Here is a 13,891-nt window from a genome sequence, read left to right as displayed (position 1 = left end):
ACCCCAACACAGCAAAAAATATGGAAATATTTCTGCCCTGTCAGTTGTGCCAACGTTTCACAATCAGCCTTGCGGAAAACTGCCACAACAACAACAGGAAACAAACGCCTGCTGTCTATCTTTTCCTGTATTTTAAGACTTCAGTATATCTGTGATGAAGCAAACTGGTCACTCGGTCCCTCTTGTCACATGTGTCAAACACAAAACATTTCTGAATACATACACAGTTGAATTTATCAGCGCAAGAACTGTGAAGCAATCTAATGTGGGACTTTATCATCAAGAAACAAGTGGTAAGAAGGTGTGATTCAAAATACCATGGAACTGACCCTGATTCTAATTGAAATAGTGCTTTTGGTAGTGTTTAATAATACTGTACAGATCATGTATTCCTCTTTTAGCGTCCTGTACATGAGTGTCCTGTACAGCACTGTTAGCACCTTTGCTTTTCCTTCTTCTGCCTTTTAGCAGTGCTCTGCACAGGAAGATGACCAGGGGTGTGATCCAACAGCCTTGGAGGTGAGCAGTAAACCTACTGAACCCAACATGTCTTCAACTGGAACTTTAATGAACAAACCTTGAACAAACATAGAAATTAAAATTGAATAAAATTCCCTTCCCTTCCCTTCCCTTCCCTTCCCTTCCCTTCCCTTCCCTTCCCTTCCCTTCCCTTCCCTTCCCTTCCCTTCCCTTCCCTTCCCTTCCCTTCCCTTCCCTTCCCTTCCCTTCCCTTCCCTTCCCTTCCCTTCCCTTCCCTTCCCTTCCCTTCCCTTCCCTCCCCTCCCCTCCCCTCCCCTCCCCTCCCCTCCCCTCCCCTCCCCTCCCCTCCCCTCCCCTCCCCTCCCCTCCCCTCCCCTCCCCTCCCCTCCCCTCCCCTCCCCTCCCCTCCCCTCCCCTCCCCTCCCCTCCCCTCCCCTCCCCTCCCCTCCCCTCCCCTCCCCTCCCCTCCCCTCCCCTCCCCTCCCCTCCCCTCCCCTCCCTTTTTTCTTTCTTGCTGGGGCACAGGCTGATCTGTGTGCCAAAGGCCTCTTTCTGTGCAGAAGCCCCCAAGATGTTCTGGCTATGAGCTAACAAGCTGACTGCAAAGGAAAGTTTTTTGACTACATTGAAAGGCTATACACATTTTCCGCCATGGTTTGTTTATGATATGAATGATGGCTTAAACATTGTTCTTCATTGAAAATAGTGCAGCTGCCCATAATCTGGCATTGATTTTCAGTGCATATTTTGCAGCCTTTAAATGCATTCTTGGCAAGAAAGTTAGAAATTTTAGCCTATGATATTAAAATCTGCAACTGGACTTGACTGTGGAAACATTTTTCCAGGTCTCCAGTATGCTTCACTTTAGGAAGCCCCATTTTGGTCCTGGGATGCATGGATACATGAGAATGTTGGGTTTGAGACATCAGCGGGTGTAAAGTGCATCACCTCTCCAGCAGCACAATTTTTCTTAAGCCAATAACTACAGGAAGGCCTTTTTCCTGTAGTAGTGTGCATCTTTGGATTTGCTCTCCCAATTTATGAATAAATTATCGCATTCTGTAGTTTAGAAATTCTGGATGATTCATTGTAAACACATGGTAAAATATTTGTAATTCTTAAAATATTTGATCCACAGTTTTATAATTCAGAGCAATCTCTGCATGCTTGTCCCTAATCAATAAAACTAAACCATAAAGGCAAAAAGAAAAGCACTGCTCTGCTGTGAATGATGACTAAGGTTACTCTGAATTCAAGCGTATAGTTTAGACTCCACTGAATTTCAACTATTAAGGTTGTAACTAGCCGACTTCTCTCTTTACTGATATTAACAGTAGCATGGATTTCAGACACACACTGTAAATTGTACCTTATTTAAACAGCATCCTTAATTTATAACTGCAAATAATAAACATCCAAACAAACAACAATAACTTCACCAAATGATACTGTTGACAGAAAAATAAATTTAAAATATATCTGAAAATTGTTGAGCTATAACACTAGCCCATTTTCTTCCTTCAAAAGGCTTCAAATGCCAGGCTGAATCCTAGAAGAATGAGTTTGTTTACACAGAGTCTGGACATAATGAGTTTCAAAGATCTAACAACAGAGAGTCCTGAAAAGTCTCAAAAAGGGTATTGTATTTCTGGTTTGAACACAACACGGGTATGATGTGTCAGTCTTTTCATAAAAGCTCTGTGCATATCTCATTAAAAAGCCACTACACTGTAATACCAAAAAGAGTGTAACTATTAAAACTGGAGTCTTTGCAAGCAATATATGACAGTTAGGATGTAAATAACCATTAGATGCTGGCCCTATTGGTGCAGTGTTATTAGGCTTTTAAAACAGCAAATAAAGTAGCTGCTAAAGGCAGCTTGCCCTGACAGCAGTGGAAGGGGAAGAGGCAAGGTTTACCCATCAGCACATCATTAATTTGTAGGTGGTTGACATTAACTGAAATATTCCTGTTGACCTTAATAAGCATTGCATTTAATACTTAAGAAACAGCCAGTTTTGCCAGAAGTCAAGAACATTGGTTTTCTTTCCTTTCTCTCTCAATCTTTTCAAGGCTCAGCTCTGCAGCAGCTGACAAATACAGAGAAACCCTAAGCTCAGTTTCATTTGTGCAATTCCTGGGTTGAAAGGATTTTCACCAGTAGATAACACTGTCTGGCCATCTCATTCTAGATTTGTCTTGGTGTTGTCTTGTTTGACCTCACAGCCAAAAGTATATGTGGCTTTCCTGAGTCAATGTAAACTTCCAGGGATGCAGAACATCTTTGGATACCTTCTAGCATCAAATCAGAGCAGGGGTGGTCTCAAGTTTGCTGGCCATGAGCAATACCCATGTGTTGATTCACATGCTGGTTTGAACCTGGAGTGGGGTAACTGGTAACTGAGGCAAAGAGCTCAAATGTGGGAAGACCTGGGATCCCTCACTCCACTCCTGCTCCTGCAGAGGCTATAAATGAGCCTCTGAAACCTGGCCCAGGAAGCTTGGCCCCACAGTTGGGTGCTATTGCCAAAGGTAGTGTTTCAACATGCAAAGGATTGAGATTTGTGCTGGGTGGGTGACAACAGTAACACAGGCTTTTCTCCACCACAGACTAACATCAAGAAATGCCTCGCCCTTATTCAGTGATGACCTAAAAAGATCACAGCTTAATTTTGGTTTTTGAAAAATCTGTCACGAGATGGACTGGAAATGTTCAAGATGTTGAATGAGGTCTCAGCTTGGGTTAGTTGCATAATGGGAAAACAAGGATAATTTAGCTTTTACAAAAAAGCTTGTCAAGTTTTGTTTCCTTCTACCAACATTAACCAGGGAGGTTTGGATCTTGCTTGCAAGCAGAGTCTGGGGAGAAAGGAGGATGGAAAGTTCCACTTTTAGCCTTTTTTCTCACCAGGCTAAAGATCAGTAATGGACTCAAACAATTTCTTTCTCTTTGAAACTAACACTATCTCTGCCCAGCAGAATCACAGAATCACAGAATTTCAAGGTTGGAAGAGAACACAAGATCATCGAGTCCAACCTCTGACCTAACACTAACAAATCCTCCACTAAACCAGATCGCTAAGCTCTACATCTAAACGTCTTTGAAAGACCTCCAGGGATGGTGACTCCACCACTTCCCTGGGAAGCCCGTTCCAATGCCTAACAACCCTCTTGGTAAAGAAGTTCTCCCTAACATCCAACCTAAAACTCCTCTGGCACAACTTTAGCCCATTCCCCCTCGTCCTGTCACCAGGCATGTGGGAGAACAGACCAACCCCCACCTCGCTACAGCCTCCTTTAAGGTACCTGTAGAGAGCAATAAGGTCACCCCTGAGCCTCTTTTTCTCCAGGCTGAACAAGCCCAGCTCCCTCAGCCGCTCCTCATAGGACCTGTTCTCCAGACCCCTCATCAGCTTCATTGCCCTTCTCTGGACTCGTTCGAGCACCTTGATGTCCTTCTTGTAGCGAGGGGCCCAAAACTGAACACAGTACTCGAGATGCGGCCTCACCAGAGCCGAGTACAGGGGGATACTTGCATTAGTATTGTACAGCAGATGTACAATACTAATGCAAGTATCAAGAAGTATCAAGATAACAACCCTAGTGCATTCTGTATATTCTGTGAGCATTATGGATGCTTTCCTATAAATACCAGAGAGACAGTTGAATTCTTAACTGACTGAGTGCATTGGTTTTAATTTACTCCCTCCTACTTCACTCCATTCATCTCCTGCTCCCATTGCTCTCTAAAGTCTGACAACTTCTGTTTTATCTCTGTACTTTTTGTCTTTACTTTTTATACGTAATTGGATTACTGATTGTTTTGTACTGGATTGTTTTGTTTTGTTTTTTGTTTGCTTGTTTTTGAGTATTTGAATATTTTTCCATTTTTCCTGTTCTCTTTTCTCATTCTGTTACAATTTACTAAATTTCATTTTGTTCTCATAGTTCTTGCAGCATTTGGTTTCCTAGTTTCCTTGATAGTTTTCTTTGCATCTCTGTTTCTTCTTTTACCCCCAATCATTCAGATCTCCACTTTTCTCCAAAGTCTGATTCTTCATTCTGAGTTTTATTCTAATCTTTTCTCCTTTATCACTGCCATATCACAGTGTGAGCAAGAGTTTCCAAGCAACTCTCAGAAGTCATAAAGAGGTACCGTTCATTCAGAATTACATCACATCTGCCTTTGAACTTCCAAAGAGTGCCACCTCCTTTAATAACAAGGAAAAAAGGAAAAAAAAAAAAAACGGGGGGGGGGGGGGGGGAGGGTATGAAAAAAGGATGAAAGTTTATTTTGAATGGAAAGTATACTATTTTAACTGCACCAGATTTCTTGGAAAGTACAACCGGCTAATATCTGTGAAATGCTTCCAGCATTAAGAAAGCATGCCAAAATTGAAAAGCGCAAGCTGAACATGAGCAGATTTGGAGCTGCCCAGTAATGATTAAGAATGCTGAATGCTGACCTGCTCACTTGAATAGTTACTGGCAGACACATTGATTTTGTTTATTAATAGGGAAAAAACAACCAGGACAGAAAAAAATAGGAACAGAAAAATTACTTCTCTCTTGACAATGGAAGATTGTTTAGAGCCAATAGCAGGACAAGAAAAAGCCTAGGTAACAAGGTAGAATAGCAGTTCTAAAAGAAGCACATTTTGAAGAGAATTATTCTGGAAACCAGACTGAGACAAAGGCACCCTTTGGTTATCTAAAGAAGTCAAGCCTAGACTGCCAGCCTGGATCTTGTTGGGACCCTACTGTGATTAAAAAGAGATAAAACATTAATAAAGTGTGGAGACCATTGCTAGATCTAAGCACTTGTGTCTGCAGGACTATTTGCAGTGACCTAGATTTTTGTTTGAGCTGATTTAGGAGCAAAATTTCAAAGCTTTGGTTGAATTATTTATCTGAATATTTTAAATATCCCAACGTTTCCTACATAAGTTTTAGCATATATTTTAAGCTTTCTTATTAGTTTAGAGTGATCAGTGTCTTTCCCACATGAAATTTCCCTCAAGCATTCAAATTCAGGCAAAGAATTTCTGTCTTCATGCCAATAACCCTTCTCAATGGACAGAGCAAGAAGACAAGAACAAAAAGAAATCAGCCCTATCTGCCCTTGGGGGAAAATGAAAAAGAAGAAAAATTAAAAAATAAAAAAACACTCTTACAAAATTACTGTTAAAGAATAGTTAACAGAGCACAGAAAAGCCATGTGAGCATACTCTAGCCAGATATGCATATTTTTCAGATTTTTAATGCCTTCTCTGATGATCCTTAAAAATCTCAGTTCTCCATTAGCATCCAGCCTTTGAGTCAGCAATCAAGAGGGAATAATTCAGAGCTGACATCACAGGCAACTTCACAGTTTAATGTCAGCAGATGACAGGGAAAGGAGAGACTTGCATCAGGTTTTCATCAAACTGTGTTTAGAACTTACCATGGGTTTCTAAACATAGGTCTGACCAGTCCCACATTTGGCACCAAGTCCAGCCTTTCACAGCCTGCACTGGAAGAGATTTCTGTGACTTGATTTCTTCTTTGTCAGATGCCGTAACCGTTTTTAGGTGGCTAATGAATATTTTAATCTTATCTTCTAATCTCCAAGTACATTACATGCCAAAGAATAATAAGATAGGGGAAAGTATGTTGCAAAATAGATTATTTCATTGAAAATCAGAATTTCTTGCCAAATTTCAATGTAGTTAATGTTCTGAAATATGCCAAAAATATCAGACAAACAGGCGTCAGCTATTTCCTTTTCTCCCTCTAACTGACCACTGAGGCCACTAAACTAGCATGCATAAGCATACACTTTGCACATGTTAACTGAAGTATTTGTCAACAAATTACATTCCTTTCTCCATTAGCTGGTCTTTGGTCAACCATCTTGACTTATTATACAAGATATCAGTATCAGATAAGTGGTTTGCTTTTGCACCTACATCCATGCCAAATTGAAATGGGTAAATAAGATTCACAACAGAAGAGGTTTTGTTTTGTTTTAAGATCTGGTATATGGATTTTAGTTCACTCCATCACAAGTTTAAAAAAAAAAAAAAAACACTTGGTTCCATAATAATTCTGAATGCTTTAAGTTTTTGGATCTTTTCTCATCTGCAGATTATGAACACTAATTCATAAAACAAGAGTTTTCATATGCAGTTCCTGCTAACTAATATACAGTCATATATGTCACTGATGGCAGCTGAAGTTTCATCTGCATTCCAAAGAATGAAGTGTAGCCTCTGTCCATTGAAATTTCATGACAGTAACAACATCTAGCTACTCAAAAACTCAGATCCAGAACAAAGGTTTGAAGCATGTATGCAACTGCTTTTTCTTCCACAGTACAAAGAACTTTTTTTTTTTTTTCCAGAGCAGAGAGCATAATCCTACCTTCTATTTTAAGCATGCAGTTTATTATCCCACTTTTTCACTTAGTTTTTTCTATAACGTCACTTAATCCATTTCACTGAAAAGAGGATTTAGCAAGTGTAGCACATATCAGATTTCCTGATAGACACACTGTTGTGTTTTTTTTTTCTTGTATTAGTGAATGCAAAGCTATTTCTTTTTGAAGCTGTTCATAAGTGGGAGCTGAATGAAGAAGAGATTTCCTTTTCTCCAACTACTGCATGGAGCCCTGTGTCTACAAGTGTGTTGGAGAAAGATCAGAAGAATATTCATGTGGTGTCATGCAAATGTACAAAATTTCTAATTGATTAATCATATATTATGCAAACCTGTCAAGCATCATGTTTAAATGTATATCAGAGTTTCAAAAATGATGAATTATTATTAATCCTTCTGAAATTTGCAAAGCAGGTAAAATATGACTGAATTAATCGTCATGATGATTAAGTAAAGACAGGCAGTGTTACACTTTGAAAGACAAAAACTATTTCTTTCTACAAGGACTCATCTGCATCTTCAGTAATAAAATTTCTAATATGGATTGTTAAGAGGCATCAACAATCTAGAAACTGCAGTATTCCAGAAGGAGTTCTGTGTATTGTCATCTTTTGAAAAAGTGAGGGGGGGGGGGAAAACAGTTTTTGTGACTACAGGAACAGGACTATACGTGTGTCTTTCTTTCTCATACACACAAACATCAGAATTCTGGAGGACAAGGTTGACCTAAGTGGTTTTTCCAACACGAGGCCAGAACTCTGAGAGTTTGGCTGACAAGTCAAGCCTCCCACCTCCACAACTTAACTGTGAAAGCACAGTTTAGACTATCCTAAACAAAGTTCTAGGGCTCAGAAACTTCTGTATTGGTCACAACTTCTTTGTAACAGTCCCTCCAAATATTGTGTTTTTTTTTTTTGTTTGTTTTGTTTTTTAATGCAAAATATTGTTTCGCACATACCTGCATTTTTTTTTCATTCATTATACATGGTTTTCTTGATTCTTAGAATAGCTGTACTCCAGTTTCATTACCTGGTATTTCACTGTTCAGTTATGTACTCCAAGACACATGAATCCCCCTCATCTTTGGCCTCACGGTGCTACCTCCGCACATGTGGAAGTAGGAAATGAAAACAGCAGTCTCCAGAGAAGTCTTGCCAACCTGACTGCCTCCTGCAGAGGACAAGCCTGTAACTATAAGAAAGTTTCAGCAGTCAGGTTATTGAAGTAGAGGGAGGAGGCAGGAAGGTGGAAGCCATTATTTTTTCTCTCCTTGAAAATGCCCTATGACCCTGGGAAGCTATCTAAGCTACAAATCTAAAGGTCGTAAATTCTCAGCCACACTTCCTAGTGAATCCTGTACTTCTGAGCATTTCAGAATCATCACATAACAGTGGCACGTCTGACAGCTTTGGTAGGAGAAAACAGTCTTTGCACAAAATCACTTCAGAGGCAGTGAGTGAGGCTAGAACCAAAGTCTGTACAACACCACAGCAAAGCCTCTCCTGTTTTGTCACAGTTGGGAAACATCTGTAATTACAGATAGAGTGAAAGCAGTTTCACAGCTCTCTAACTCCAGGCTGGTCAGCCATCCCAATGCTGAGACTCCTACCAAAGATATTCACAAGGCTGAAAGCCCTGGGATTTGTACTACATACCTTAAAAATTCAAAATGGGGGAACTCTGGGGGAAATTAGTTGGCAAGAAGTGAAAGTCCTTCTTTAGGACCTCCACAGGTCAGTGCGCAGGTGTCTGTGTCCCAGTACAGTTCAGGATCTGTGTTTCAGAAATTTTTGAGGCTTCCTTCCTCCCACAGCCCTGCTTCCAGGAACACTCTGCGAGGAACTGCTCTGAAACAGCTCAAGTGCAACATGCATTTCAGGAGGTCTAATGTAGCTTCCTCTGCTCTTGTAGTCAGTGCATAAAAAGGGATTTCTGATGATACAAATAGATCTACCGAATGCAAATTATGACGGCTGCAATTTTCTGTATCACAAGGTTGCACATCCATCCAGTTCCCCAGGCAATTCAAACAGGGGTGCCTTCTCACCACACTTCTAGTTTTGAAGAATCATTTAAGAGAATAGTTGTTGGGTTGCAGGTGTTGGGCAACTCTTCTATATGGCAGTCCACAGGGAAAGCATATCCAGCTTTAACTCTAGTCAGCACAACAGCTGAGCTGGAAGAAGCCACGCTCCTGCAGATGGGCAGGGGAAAAAAAAAAAAAGGCCAAAAGCAATTTTTTTTTTTTTTTTTGGGGGGGGGGGGGGGGAGTAACAGTTTGCTTGTGGAGTATCTGATTAATGACTTCAAATCTGTCAGAGCAGACAAAGTACAAACTTAAATTAAATGAATTAAATGTAGTTCACAGCTCAATATCATTAGTAGTAGATATTGAAGAGAGCCTTGATCTGAAATTCAGGGACTCTTTTTGCAACACATCACCATATCACCTGTTTATAATTTGAAGCATAACAACCTGATGACATTTTGATGTCTCTGTAGTTATTTGGGGGACTTTTTATAACTTGCAGGAATAGTGCCTAAGTTTCTTTCTCTATAACACAGAAAGATATTCTGTTATGATGTATTCTCGAGTCTTTGTTTCAGCAAAGGATTTAACATTGCTTTGAAATAAACTTTTGCCTGTAAACTTGCACATTAGCTCACATTTAAGAATCAAAGTGAATTTAAGATGACTTTTCAGATAACTTCAGATGATACAAACTGCCTGGAAAAATTTCCACAACTTTTTAAGGAAAAAAATAGGAAGAAGCCCACATTGGTTTAGAGCTTAGAGATTATAGAACACAGTTTCAAGTTTTAGCATGCAGAATATTCATTATCAAATTACAACCCCTGTAAAGCATACTTTGCAAGAGCCATGGTAGACTGGCAATTTAATCAGATGGAGACAAAGTGTAGAGCTAAAACCAATAAGTAAATCTGTATGACAAACTGTGGGCTACACAAAGACTTTCAGTTCTTAAACAGTTTCTTTGTTTTAACTCTAGGTTTACTAACTTAGTTGTGGCTTCCAAATAAATCAAAGCTACTTTAATTATCCTCATTAACTTTACCCTCTAACATAAAAAAATGCATGGCTTCAGAAGATGGTGATATAATGAGGGTAGAGTGTGATGGACATTACCACTTTGCTTCCAGGAACCTTGTAGGAACAAATGTAAGTTTATACTCATTTTTTGCACTGTTGGATCTTATTCCACTTCCTCTGTGGTCACCTTGCTCTGGGTCTATAACAACAATCAAAGATAATGGCAGACTACAAACAATTCATCTTCAGATTTACTGGGTAAAAAAAAAAATGGAGACCAATAACACACACCATAAAAACAATCGGGGGGGGTGAGGGGGGAGGAGGAGGAGGAGCGGTGGCAACTAACCCTATCCCTGTGTTTTCTTCTCATTATAACAGATAACCATTTTGTTTAAGAATAATCCCCTATTTTAGCATATTTGAACAACAAACTAACTAACTAACTAACTAAATAAGTCAACTGACATTACTGGGAAATGCTTAATGAAGGTTCTTCAGAGTCCCTTCACATATCTTGTTAATAAAAAGTGCAGTGTTTACAGCTTTTAGCCACAATAGCCAAGAAATGCCAATTACCAATAATGCCTCATTCAGGGAGCATACACAACTGAAATATTAGGCACAGGTAATGACTACGGTGCCTCGTGTTAGGGTGGAAGCTTCCCATATGACAGATGTACAAAGGGGGTAATACTCGTTTCTTCTTATGGCTTTTTGCCTGGGCACAGCTCTATGTTATGAGGATCTGAGCAGACAGAGGCTTACAAAAGTCATTACTGCTACTGAGCCAGAGGACAGGGCAAAAGAGTGCATTGTCATGTAATAGCTGTTTATAAGTCCTTACCCTCACTATGCAAAATGGAACCTCAAGCAATTTCTTTTTCCTTTTAATTTTAAGATTAAAAAAAAAAATCTTCTTCTTCTTCTTCTTCTTCTTCTTCTTCTTCTTCTTCTTCTTCTTCTTCTCCTCCTCCTCCTCCTCCTCCTCCTCCTTCTTCTTCTTCTTCTTCTTCTTCTTCTTCTTCTTCTTCTTCTTCTTCTTCTCCAACTCAACCTTTGTTAGCATGCCAATATTTTCCGATCTATTTTTCCATGCACATTTACTTTATATAAAATATAAATACAGTGTACAAAACTGTCTGTTAGTAAATGCTAAATGGAAAACAAGTCAATTTTTTCCTATATCTTACTCTGACCTGACAATGCAATTAACTGAGAACTCTTTTCAAAACTGAATTTTCCATGTGTTTCAACACAAGTTGTTGTAATACAATTTTATTCATAGACTAGGAAACAGACTCTAGCAGTCATGAAAACACAAGACAACTAACACTTTTAGTATGGTCAGTTTGAGGTGGCGCTGAGGATTTTGCACTGCTTAACCTCTTTGATCTGGAGGCATCTTAGGATTTCCAAGTGTTTTTCTGGTTGCTCATTTTTTGTTTTGTTTTGGTTTTGTTTTGATTTGAATCATAGAATCATAGAATGGCTTGGTTTGAAAAGGACCTTAAAGATCATCTAGTTTCAACCCCCTTGCTCTGGGCAGGGTTGCCAACCACTACAGCAGGCTGCCCAGAGTCACATCCAGCCTGGCCTTGAATGCCTCCAAGGATGGAGCATCCACATCCTCTCTGGACAACCTGTTCCAGTGCCTCACCACCCTCTGAGTGAAAAACTTTCTCCTAATTTCTAACCTAAATCTCTTAAGACTAAATGTCTTAGTTCAAAGACATTTATCCTATCACTATCCTTATCCGATCACTAGGTTTGGTTTGGTTGTTTTTTGTTTGGTTGTTTGCTTGTTTTTCCCCAAGATAGTGGAAATGTGCTACAGATAGCTTCAGTTTTGGTAGCTGTACAATACTACAAAAGAGGACCTATAATCTTATATGAGCTATTGGAAGGAACAAAGTAACATGCCTCATAGGTCTGATTGCCTGTAGTCTGTAGTCTGTAGGTAGTGCCTGTAGTCTGGTGCTGGAATGATTTTGAAGAGCTCAGGGGTTTTTGTATGGTGTAGATGTGGGCTATTGTTTAAAATGCTACCAGAGTATCATCTTGGTGAGATCAGATGGAGTCTGAGATGTTTTGTGTGTCAAGAGTGGTACAAAGAGACTGGATTGCAGAGAGAAGCTACCCCACTGCCTACAAGCATTAATTAAAAAAAAAAAAAAAAAAAAAAAAAAGTATAACCAAACATTTTACTCTAGTTTTCCATGGGTTTCTGATCTCAATTGATTCACCAGTAATTAGAGATGAAAAATGTCAAGATAAGCTAAACAAAAGCAAAATACTATCTGTGCCATTCTTCTTGGACTTGCAATCTAAATTCACAGACTAAGTTGAAAATCACCTAAATAAACACATCTGTTAAACTAACATTTTCCAGTGATAGCAGTCTTAATGTTGTGAAATGTGTTTGATGTGTTCATGTTACAAAGACCAGTTTCCAAAATGTTACTTTCCAACTCTTTTTTTAAGTTGTAAACTGACCTTTTTCCTGTTGGCTCTGTGGTGGCCAAGTTATATTTCATTTAATACTGGCTAAAGCTGGAAGTAAAATGTTAAAATACTCTAGTGGTTTTACATGTACATTGGAAAGAAAATACTGTGAGGGTTGCATGCTCTTCATTATAGCCCAATTTGGAGAGTAGAACCAAAAAGTTTAGCTCTGTTAAATGTCTTCTAAAGTCACACATTGAAATAGATTACTTTGTTCAATAGCTAGGTGGGAAAGATCATAATTTAAAACAAAACAAAACAAACCAAAACATGCCATTGGCTTTTTTGAGCTTATAGAGAAAGAAGGTAATCAATTATATGAGGCGATAATACAGACTTAGGGCCAGAGTTAGCACTGACACATAATGCAAAGACACATCTGCAAGTGTTTGTGCCTGTGTCTTTGTAGAGAAATCAAAATGTCTAAACATGCTTGCTTTGAAATAAGTGGGGGAGGGGGGAGGGAAAAAGTCCTGTTTCCCTTCAGGGTGTAACATCAGGTTCCTCATGAGAATGACAGAAGCACAACCTGTATGGTGATAAGCAAAGATTAGCTGGACAAAGGGTGATCAGAGGAGGGAGATGCTACTTGAAATTAAAAAGCTACTTCTGCAGTGGCTTTTCCTGTATCTTTTCTGGGTAGTCACATGGATAGCTACCTAGCCACAAAGAGCCCATGTGCACCATTTTAATCTTTACTCCTAGATTTGGTCCCCAGTTTCTTAGTACAGAACTAAATTGAGACCTCGGGAAAATGACTGAGAGGGCAGCCTTTTTTTGTTGTTGTTTATTTTTTTTTAACTTCTCCCAGTCTTGGAGAGATGGGGCTGGCAAAAGGTCAACACTCCTTTATAAGTGGATAGTAGAAGAAAGAGAGTCTTTCATTTCAAGCAGAACAGAACAGAACAGAACAGAATAGAAGAATTCAGTTGGAAGGGACCTACAAAAATCATCAAATCCAACTGCCTGACCACTTCAGGGCTTCAGAATCTGTGTCAACTTACTTGCATTACTTATGTGAACCAAGAGTTTTTTATTATTAGAAATCCCATGTCCAAGAATTATCCCACTTAATTTCCTTTTAATCAGAAATCAGATTTGATGTACTATTGGCTTCTTTGCTAAAGAATCAGCAATTGCTCCTTAAATACTATTCATATACAGTCACGACAGCTTATTTTTACCCGTAGACTCTCAAAATTTGATGAGGCTGAAAGGTTTATATTTACCAGGCTGCCATCAGACATTGAAGTTTATTAAGTCAAAAATAGCAGATATAATTAGTGATACGCTGTCATTAAATACCTAGAATGATCTCATAAACTCTCAAGTCCAGTCATATTAAGCACTTTAATAAAATAGTCTCATTAGAACACAGAGGACAGACAATAGCCTGACATTAAAGCACTTTAATCCTGTTGCAGTACAGAAACTGC

The 13,891-nt window shown here is 39.2% G+C and overlaps 1 long non-coding RNA gene across 1 annotated transcript; it reads right to left on the bottom strand.

The window, feature by feature from the left end:
• Positions 1 to 349: 349 nt before the first annotated feature.
• LOC311429417 lies at positions 350 to 8,162 on the bottom strand. The gene is made up of 2 exons (XR_014688250.1): positions 7,928 to 8,162; positions 350 to 577 (listed from the first exon to the last, which is right to left on the bottom strand). It is a non-coding gene; the product is annotated as an uncharacterized lncRNA (long non-coding RNA).
• Positions 8,163 to 13,891: the final 5,729 nt, after the last annotated feature.

Source organism: Aythya ferina (assembly GCF_964211825.1).
Source record: "Aythya ferina genome assembly, contig: HAP1_SCAFFOLD_1005, whole genome shotgun sequence".
In the NCBI taxonomy this organism is placed as follows: domain Eukaryota; kingdom Metazoa; phylum Chordata; class Aves; order Anseriformes; family Anatidae; genus Aythya; species Aythya ferina.
The sequence above is the reverse complement of the archived record's forward strand: the minus strand, read 5'-3'. Positions and strand labels throughout refer to the sequence as shown.